Source organism: Rhinolophus sinicus, linkage group LG10 (assembly GCF_036562045.2).
Source record: "Rhinolophus sinicus isolate RSC01 linkage group LG10, ASM3656204v1, whole genome shotgun sequence".
NCBI classification, from domain to species: Eukaryota; Metazoa; Chordata; class Mammalia; order Chiroptera; family Rhinolophidae; genus Rhinolophus; species Rhinolophus sinicus.
The window spans coordinates 13,133,992-13,144,481 of NC_133759.1; positions in this window are offsets into that span (position 1 = coordinate 13,133,992).

Genomic DNA, 10,490 nt, shown 5'->3' on the forward strand with positions numbered 1-10,490 from the left:
TTTCCTTTATATCTGCAGATATAAAATGGACACATGTTAAAGTCATAACTGGTTCAAAGGAGAAATCAAAGAAGCACAAATTCATGTGGGGTAAAGGAATGGTGAGAAGAATGCGCAAATGGGGGCAAAACTGGTTTTTCCATGTCCCTCCACCTTACAATTGATTTGCATGTAAATAGATAGGAATTATTTTGCATTGCTATCAATCTATAATTTACAAGATTATAAAATTACTCTCCTAGAAAAAGAATCGGTAATGATATAGGGTGTGCTACAGTGCAGTTTTCCATTGGAGCAATTTTCTGTACAACATTTAAGTGATAAATGCAAAGAATCTAACAGTGTAAAATACTGGGCTCCCAATGATACATAAAAAAAGGACATCCAAGTATATGTACATGTGTATATCTATATATATATATGTTCACATCCACCTTGACTATTCCTCGGTGGAGACAGAAGAAATTGGTATTTGTGGCTGACACTGGAGAGAGGAACTAAAAGTTGGGAATCTGAGATGAAAGGGAAATTTATTTTTCACTGTATACCTTTATATACTGCTTGATTTTTTCTTTATTTTTGCCATGAGCATATACCTTTTTTTTTTTCAAGAAAAATAAAAGGAAATCTTTCATAAACCTTAGTGTGACAAATAATAAAACAATGAAATATATAAATCAAGCATTGCAGAAAATACAAGGTAAAAATAGCTAGAAATGTAGTAGTGATGGAGGGGAGAGCCCTTACCAAATCTCTTTCTGATTTTGACAATTGAGCAGACGAAATAAGTGAGGCTGTGAAAAGCAGTTTTCAACAGGGCTGCATATGAAGAACAATTAGAGAGCTTCTTTAGAAAAGTGTATTCAAACATATGCAAGAGTAGACAGACTAGTCCGAAGCACCCACATGATCTACCACCCAACTTCAACAGTTACCAAATTCATGACTAACTAATTTCCCACCCACTTTCCCTCTTTGCATTTTGATTAGTTGATGTCTCTCTCAAGTCTCTTATAATCTATACATTACGTGGGAGAGCTTCTAGAAAATATTGTTGTCCAGGCTCCATCCTGACAATGTTGAATTTTACCTGAGCCCTTTGCTCCTGAAAAACTGACAGCAAGAAACACACACACACACACACACACACACACACACACAACCTCTTTTGTATTCTAGAAAAGATTTACTGCAAAGAACCATCCTTTCCCATATAACTTAGTTGAGACTCACATGTACTGCCCCTTGTGTACCTATGACAAGGCCAGACACAGACCCTCTTAAGTTCCCGTTCTTGGCCTCTTCTATAATTAGCCGAACTGCTTGTTCCCCCTGAGCAATCAGAACCAAATGCTTGTTAAGCAAACTTTGGTTAAGGTGCTCTCCTTCTGCCAGGTTGCGGAGGTTTGGCCCACTCTCAGCCTGAGCCCCACACCACTGACTGACTCCTCAACAACCTCTCCTGCGAAAAGGCTGGCCCGAGGGTTAAACATTCTCTGATCCTACTATCCCATCCCTGTCTCCCTTTCACCCCACTTCCCCACACCTGGTTCTTTCTTGTCTTGTTCACTCCTCTCTATAAATGAAACATTCTTTTTGCCTAACCCTGGAGATCATATGGCCAGGGCTACTGCAATAGTCCTCCTCCCCTTTGTGGAACAGCCCCCCCCCCCCTTTTGCAATAATCCTTTAGAATAAAGTCTCTCCTTACTAAATCTGGATTTTTAAAAATTTGACAATCCCCCCAAATTTTGCTATTATTTTTCTCCAGTACAATATGAAATGAGATTTGAGAACCACTGCTTAGAGGACTGCACAATACAATTGCTAGGATAATCTAATACATATATAGCTGTGTTAGTCTGTGTTCCTCCAGGAAGCAGATTCTGAGGCGAGGTCTTGGTGCAGGTGGTTTATTTAGGAGGTAATCTCAGGAAGCACAAGAAAAAGAGCAGGGACAGCAAGACAGGAAGGAGGAAAACCCCACTCAGGGTGCATAAATGAGTGGGTTTCCCCTGTGGGTAACTGAAGCTCACTTCCTCTGGGGATTCTCTGAGGAACATGTAGAATGTAGCCTAGATTTGATCTCTCAAGGGACAGCAAATCTGAAAACCACTGTCTCTTGTCCCCCACTGGTTGAGAATGGGTTCTGAGGATTCTGAGTTCCAAACCCTGCTGGGCATCTCCAAGTAGAGAAGCAGAAATATATATATATATATATATATATATATATATATATATATATATATATATATATATATATTCCCTTGCAGGTGCAGGCAAAGTCAGAGGGGGCCAACAGGTGTGGGGCTGGGATCAAGAGCATGTGGTACTGAATTGAACTCTATACCTACAGAGAATTGTTTTTTCTTAATTCTTGTGAGCGCCAATAGAACACCAAACATTGATCAAAAGGAATCTTCTGTAAATTCCCCCAAATAGAAATTTTAAGTAAGGTTTGTTGAATATTTACTGTGTGCTAAAGATTTTACATGTGTTATCTTAATTTAACTCTTAGGGCAATCATGTAAGTATTATTATATCTCAATTTTACAAATGAAGAAATTGAGTCTTGGGGTAAATACTCTGCCCAAAAGGGATTTAAATTCCAGCCTTCTGACTCAAGAGTGCAAGCTATTAACCACTATGGGGCATGCTTCCCCAAAGCTGTGAGTCATAAAGTGGGAAAACTACAAGTTAATAATAACAACAGTGTAAATGATCTCACAATAAATACCCAGCCATTTGGGGTTTTAAAAAATTTCTCTACAGAGAAAATGAAAACAATGATAAGAAAAACCCTACACGGCAAAATTTATGAGTTGTAGTTAAAGCTGTGATAAAAAGGACTATCATATAAATTATATGAATTAACATTCTACTCAAAAGTTTAGGAAAAGAACAAATTAACCTTGGACAGTGGAAGTAAGGAATTAAGAAAAATGACAACAGAGAGGACGTCCAGTTCAGATCAAGATGAATGACTGGAACCGGATGTGCCCCCTGTGTGGACAACCGACAAACAAAACGCTAAACAAGACACTCAATATTAGGCAACAAAGAACGGTGATCCCTGATGGGAAACAAGGTGAGCCGTACCTTGAGCGAGTTTCTAGGCCTTGTTGCAGGAAGGGGAACCCAGGCAGGGAGCGGTGGACTCCTTGAATTGAAGGAGCTGAGAATCTAGAGGAGAATAAGACAGCGAGAGTTCTCAGGACAGGCTACCAAGGAGGGGATGTTGTGTTTCTCCTTGTTGGGGAGAAGGTGAGAGCATCTTGATTTGTAAGACATATCTTCTGCCTAACATTTTTGTGTGTCAGTCCCAGCCTATTAATAGTAATACTATCGGCTCACCTGGGCTCTGTTACTCTTAGCAAGCTTCTAACAACATTTCCCCCACGGGGGCCAGTGTTGTGGTACGCCTGAGGGCCACGCAGCGAGGTCACGGGACAGCAAGCATACCCGGACCTAGGGCTCTCTGGCTTTCCTACGGTCTGAGGGTAGGCTGTCTAGGGTTTTGTGGGTTCACTCTCTATTGGCTAATTAATTTAAAGCATAAGAGCAGGAATTAGGGGACAGGAAGGGAGAAGCGGGGTCATTCCAGCACTTAGTTATCTAGGTTGCCCAGGGTTTTCTGAAAGCAAGACTTTCATGGGTGGGGGTGGCCTAATTCCTCATCTGGTTGTTTTGCTGGTAATTGTGTCATATAGCTGACAATGTGTTTATTCAAGATGGATGTCTTTTGAAATGGATTCCTTGGCAAAGAAAGCTTATGTCAGTCTGTGTTAGGTAGAAGCACAAAATTGTTTTGAGAGTCAGGTATTGGTAGCATGCTGAGGAGCAGAAGGGGGCGACTGTGCTCATCCTGTGTTTATGTATGCCTCGTCCTGTCCTGTCCCTTCTCTGAGTGCCTGGGGTTTGCCCCCTGCAGGCTGCATTTTCCAGGCTCTCATGTCAGCTGGCTTCTGGCTGGGTTCAGCCAATGGGAGACACTACTGGGAGACTGGAGAAAAAGAAAGGAAGAAGAAGACAGGAAATTTCTTCCTTTTCCCCTCTGCTTCCTCTCTCCTCTTCCTGCTTCCTCTCTGTGTCATCTCTGGCAGGGGCCGTGTCGCCTCCATAGCCCAGCTATGGCACATACAAGCTTGTGTGTATGTGAAAGTTTGTATGTGTGCTAAGCCTTTGAAATGTGCCTACGTTTGCCCTATCTGCCAAGAAAAAAGAATGGAAGACACTATTAATGATGCAATCTATTAAAGGTGGTTTTCTCTAAGTGGTAGCATTATTGATGACTTTTATCTGGTTATTTTTTTAAAAAGAGAGAAGTATGCCCCCTTTCACCTCCATTAATGCTCTTTGATGAATAGTGCAAACTGGCACCTGGTATTTATTTTCCTGAGTCCTTAATTGCAGCTAATCAAGCATTTACCTTTGCATTTAAAAGCTCTTGCTGCAGGTACATTTTTAGCCATCCTTAGTAGAGAAACATAATTACAGTAGAAACCATAGAAATGATACCATAGCAAAAGTAAGGGATGTATATCATCACTTATTCCTGAAGCATGTTTCCTTTTTTCTAGCCACGTAGATATCAGGAAGAGAAAACAGCATCTTAAATAGAATTTATGACGCAGGGAAGCTGTTGGCAAGGAGTCCAAATAAAAACATCATGGCATTTGCACGTAAAGAAACTGTATCCAGTACACTAATTTAATTCAACAAATAGCATTATATGTTATTTAATTTGTAAATCTCAAAGCCCAAATCAAATATTTTCTTTTCCAAAATTTTTAAATTTCTCTTTTAAAGATGAAAGAATTTCTGTGTCTAGATCAATCTGACCTGCCTTTACCATTCAGATCATTGGTAGAACAAACAATAGTTTTCAGACTTAATTTGAATCTTCGTGTGATCATCGAGCGGAGTCCTCTTATTTTGTCAGGAAACGGAGCCCGAGGGCTTTGGACAAGTAAGCGGCAGAGCTAGCTAGAACCACAGACCACTCTTGGCTCCACCTTCTCTGCTTCCTATAAATACTAGTGGTTCTCAAATGAATGGTGGTTTTTCTTCAAACCACACGTACCTCTCCCCAGCAATCCCAACCTCATGATTCTCTTATGTCCCCTCCGCTAGCTGAGAATCTTTCACTTTTCAAATCAAAATTTAAAATCCCAAATATACAATGATGGTGGTCTCTGAATCATAAGATTAAGCTGCTGTCTCTATGAACGCATCAATTCCATTTTTCCCAGATTCTATTCTTTTGCCACAGAAAAATCGATATGTAAGATATGGAAATAACTGGACCATCTCCATGGCAATCCTCAACAATTAGATCATCCCTACATGCCAGGAGCTAAAGATAACTTGCTCTTAAGAAAGGCCTCTTCTTAAGAAAACTTGTTTTCGTTTGTTCCTCTTCATTCATTCATTTCCTAAAAATGTATGATGTGCACATCATGCCCCAGGCTCTGTGATAGGCCCCCGGGGTACGGGGGTCCTCACCCATGAAGAGATTTTCAAAGTGGAGGTCAAGAAAAAACATGCTAAAACTTCTCCTTGTATTATATTGTTCCTATTTTTAGTTTTATCTTTAATAAAATTATGCAAGATTAGAGTCAGAGTCAAAGAGTTCTGCAGGGCTTCTTGGGAAAACACCAGCCCCTCTCCTCCATTTTCCTCTCCCCATGGGCCACCACTTCCACTTCTTTTGGCGGGCATTTTATGATTTCCTTCTGTATCTCTGAATGACGTGCTTGCATTTCTACGTCTTCTTTTTCAGAACTAGTGATCTATTGACTTCCCACTGCAGGGAAGGCGGACTTAGCTCCCGTTTGCCATCAGCCTCCCTTTAACCTCTGTCCTGTTCCCCTCCCCACCCATAACCACCCCCAAGAGAGCGTATCATCTTGTTAACCATCCTGCACTCCAATCCCCGCCTTACTTCCTCCCACCTTCACGCAATCTTCCTTAGGTTTCTGCCTCAATCCCAAATGTATAAAAGACACTGAAAAAAGGGTCATTCTCCGGAGCATTTGAAATCGTGCTTCCCAGCAGTATCATCAGTTTGGCTCAAATAAATTCATATAAAAAGTTCTCTACCTGTTTGAGAACATGTACACCTTCTTACGTTGACAGGTAGCCGACGATTGAACTCAATGCTGGCTCCATCTACCTAGAAACAGTGTCAAATCCCACAAGCTAAGGACTCAGTCCCACGAGACTTTTCCCTACTTCAGACAACAATCACACATACAGGTTGTCATCTGGTCTTCTGGCAAGCTATAAATTGGAGGTTCCCACAACCTTCACCTCAGGTTTGATTAATTTGCTCGAGCAGCTCACAAAACTGAGGACAACAGTTTACTTACTCTTACCAGTTTAGTATAAAGGATGCAACTGAGGAACCGCGCCATGGAAGTGATGTGCAGGGCAAGGTATGGGGCAAGCAGTGTGGCGCTTCCACGCCTCTCCAGGTGCCTTACCTTCCGAGCACCTCCAGGTTGGTGACAACCTGGAAGCTCTCTCACCCCTTTTGGGGTTTTATGGAAGCTTCATTGTGTAGGCATGATTGATGAAATCTGTGGCCATTACTGATGACCTGAACTCCCAGCTCCCTCCCCTACATGGAGGTCAGAGGGTGGAGCTGCAAGTTGCAAACCACTAATTCACCTGGATGGTGCTTCCTGGCCACCAGCCCCCATCCTGAGGCTATCTAGGGGCTTTCCAAAAATCACCTCGTTAACATAAACTCAGGGGCTTGTGATGAAGGACAGAAGGCAGCCCTTTCACCTTTATCACTGTTGAGCTATTTTAGGAATCACGGGCAAAAGATAAAATATTACAGAAAAACATGCTCCCATCACTCTTTCTCACGCAGGAAGATACAAGGGTTTTAGGAGCTCTGTTCCAGAAACAGAACAACAACCAAATACATATTTATTATAAATTATAATCTCAGAAGGGCATAGGTCTGGCCACCAGTGTCTGGAGCATTACGAGGGAAGAGCACCAGGCTTCTTAGCCTTCAGTAAGTAAATATTTAATCCTCCTATCTTCCGATGGTGCCTGTTGCAGACACTCTTGTGCCTGTTGATCCAGGACCCCTCAAATCCTCTTTTATTTTTCAATTTGTAATAAACTTTATTTTCTAGAGCAGTTTTAGGTTCACAGCAAAATTAAGCAGAAGGTACAATGATTTCCAAAATGCCTTCTTCCCCCACACAGGCTTAGCCTCCCCATCTCAACATCCCAAACCAAAGTGGTACACTTGCTACAATCAATGAACGTACATTGACACAGCATTATTGTCCAAAGGCTGTAATTAATATCAAGGTTCACCCTTTGTGTTGTACATTCTATGGATTTTGACAAATGTATAATGTCATGCATTGACCATCATAGTATCATACAGAATAGTTTCACTGCCCTTAAAATCCTCTGGGCTCTGCCTATTCATCCCTCCTTCACCCCTAACCCCTGGCAACCGCTGATCTTTGTACCATCTCCATAGTTTTGCCTATTCCAGAATCATACAATATAGCCTTTTCAGATTTACTTCTTTCACTTAGTAATTTGCATTTAAGTTTCTTCCATGTCTTTCCATGGCTTGATAGCTTATTTCTTTTTAGCACTAAACACTATTCCATTGCCTGGATATACCACAGTTTATTTATCTATTTACCTACTAAAGGACATCTCGATTTCTGCCAAGTTTTAGCAGTCCCTTTTCACCTATGGGCTTTTGTTTGTATGAATCATTCCAGATGGTGCAACTCAGCTCTCTTTTTACTTCACAAACTCATTCCATTCACACAAAGCATCTATAAGTAAGAAGAATGTATTATAGCACTGGTCATGGGGCATATTATGAGCAAAATAAACTTATAAGTACACAACTTTACAATATCTGCATCTCATTTAGACTTCTTTGTGCCTTATTAAGAATCATTAGTCATATTTCAAAACTTACTACAAACTAAAGTAATCAAAACATTGTGATACTGGCATAAGGATAGTCATATAGATGGAAGGAATAGAATTGAAAGTCTATAAATAAACCCATACATCTGTGATCAATTGATTTTTGACAAAGATGCCAAGACCATTCATTGGGGGGGAAGAATGGCTTTTTCAAAAAAATGGTCCTGAGACAACTGGATAGCCACATGCAAAAGAAGGCAGTTGGACCCCCTACCTCACATCATATACAAAAATTAAGTCAAAATGGATCAAAGACTTAAACGTAAGAAGTGAAACTATAAAACTCTTAGAAGGTAACATAGGTGTAAATCTTCATCTTAGATTAGACAATGGTTTCCTAAATATGACATCAAAAACAAGCAATAAAAGGAAAAATAGATAAATTGAACTTCATTAAAAATAAAACTTTTGTGTATCAAGGAAGTGAAAAGACAACCCACAACATGGGGAAAAATATTTACAAATCATAACATCTGATAAGGGCCTCACTTCCAGAATATACAAAGAATTCTTACAATTAAACAACAAAGAGACAAACAACCCAATAGGTTTTTTATTTTATTTTTTTCAGAATATATGCACTTAGGATAAGAAAATTAATTTTCCCTCTACCCTTCTAAGTTCTTGGCTGATACCCACCAGCTGTAATCAAAAGACAGATTAATAGGAGAAAACAAATTTAATTATGTGCATTTGTACGGGAACACCAATGATGATATGAGACTCAAAGAGGGGACCAAAGCAGCAAGATTTTATAGACAAACAATAAATTTGAGAAAAAGAAACAATAAATTTGAGAAGAATTGACAAGACGGGGGAGGGCTGGGCTAAGGGTAGTAAATGGTGCAGAAATAGCAAGATTTGTTGAACAACCTTCTTGGCCCTAAATTCCCTGTCTCTGGTGATAAGGATTCTTTCTACCCTCCTGGTACAGGGAGGGCACCTTTCACGTGAAATATGTATCTCCTGCTTTCAGGGAGACAAAAGAGAGTCAGCATGACCTTCTTGCACTGGCTGTTTATCAGTATGCCAAAAGTGACATATTTTGGGGGACATATTGTGAACCCCTACGTACAAATGACCGATATGCACTTAAAAAGATGCTCAACATCATTCGTCATTAAAGAAATACAAACCAAAAACCACAATGAGACACCACTTCATGTCCCCAGGATGGCTATAACCCTAGAGCACAGCATTGTGAATACACTAAAAGCCATTGATTGTACACTTTTAAATGATTTAAACGGTGACTTTTACCTCATTAAAAAAATACCTGAGTTCAAGAGTCTGAGGTAACTTTGGGTTATTTGGCATGATCATGGTATTTATTAATTCATTTAATAAATGTTTAGTGAGTATCTTCAATGTGCTAGGTAATGGAACACATGCTAAATGAGATAAAATCATGACAGTTGTACCCAAAGAGCTTGAGTCTAGAGGGGAAATGGACCATTGAATAATTAAGTTGCATGAGTAAAACTTATTTTAAGCACAAAAGAGAGAACAAAGTTGGGGGAAGTTGAGAAAGTCTTTCCAGAGGGGACATTTAAACTTGATTTTGAAGGAGAACAGTTTGCCCAGTGGAGGAGAGGTGGGGTGGGCCAGCAGGGTAAAGACCATGTACAAAGCCAGATATGAAAGAACGAGCCATATTCTAAGGATGAACTTCCCTCGTACTGTGCAAGCCTTAAAGACTTGTAGAGCCAGACTCCACCCAGCCCAGACCAAACCAGACAAAAATCCAGAATCTCCCAACAGACTCCCAATAGAAGGAAGGGGTAAGCGTTGCCGGACCTTGCAAAGGTCCTGTGACCTGACACAGCTAAGCTAACCTACCCAAGTCATAGGCTGCAATGCATTGCCCCCTAGAGTCGGTTATAATGTGGACAACAATAAAATTGGGAATCAAGCTTAACTTCAGTAGATGGCAGTAGTCACAAAGCAGATGTTTGTGGGATTTTTTTGTTTTGTTTTCTGGTTTTTTTGTTTGTTTGTTTTTTTCAGTACTTTAGCTTTAGGTGTTGAAGACAGCCTTAGGGCTTAAACACACAGGGTCTGGAAAGCAGAGCCTGGATGGCTGGGTCCCTCAGCCAGCATCACATAGGTTGCAGCTGACCACCGTTCGCCCTGGTGGACCCATCACACGTCTCCCAGGGGAGCGCTTTCACCCAGAAACTGCAATGCTAACTCCTGTTTTTGAGTGCAAGGGAACCTCACTAACAGTATTTGTTATTGGAGTACCCAAAGTAAAGGTCATCCCGACATGAAATGCTCAGTAACAAACATCTGTAAAGCTAGGCCCCCCCTTCACACCTCCCTCTGCTGTCACACTAGCATCTACCCCACCCAACTACAATGGCAGATGTTTTCACTGTGATTACTATGCCAACCAATTGCAAAGTGAAATAGCCAGTCTTGCAAAAGATGTAGGATTTAACTAAGATAATGAAAGTGATGATGGAGGACTGATTCAATAATTATTAGAAAGCCTCTTAGAAATGAGG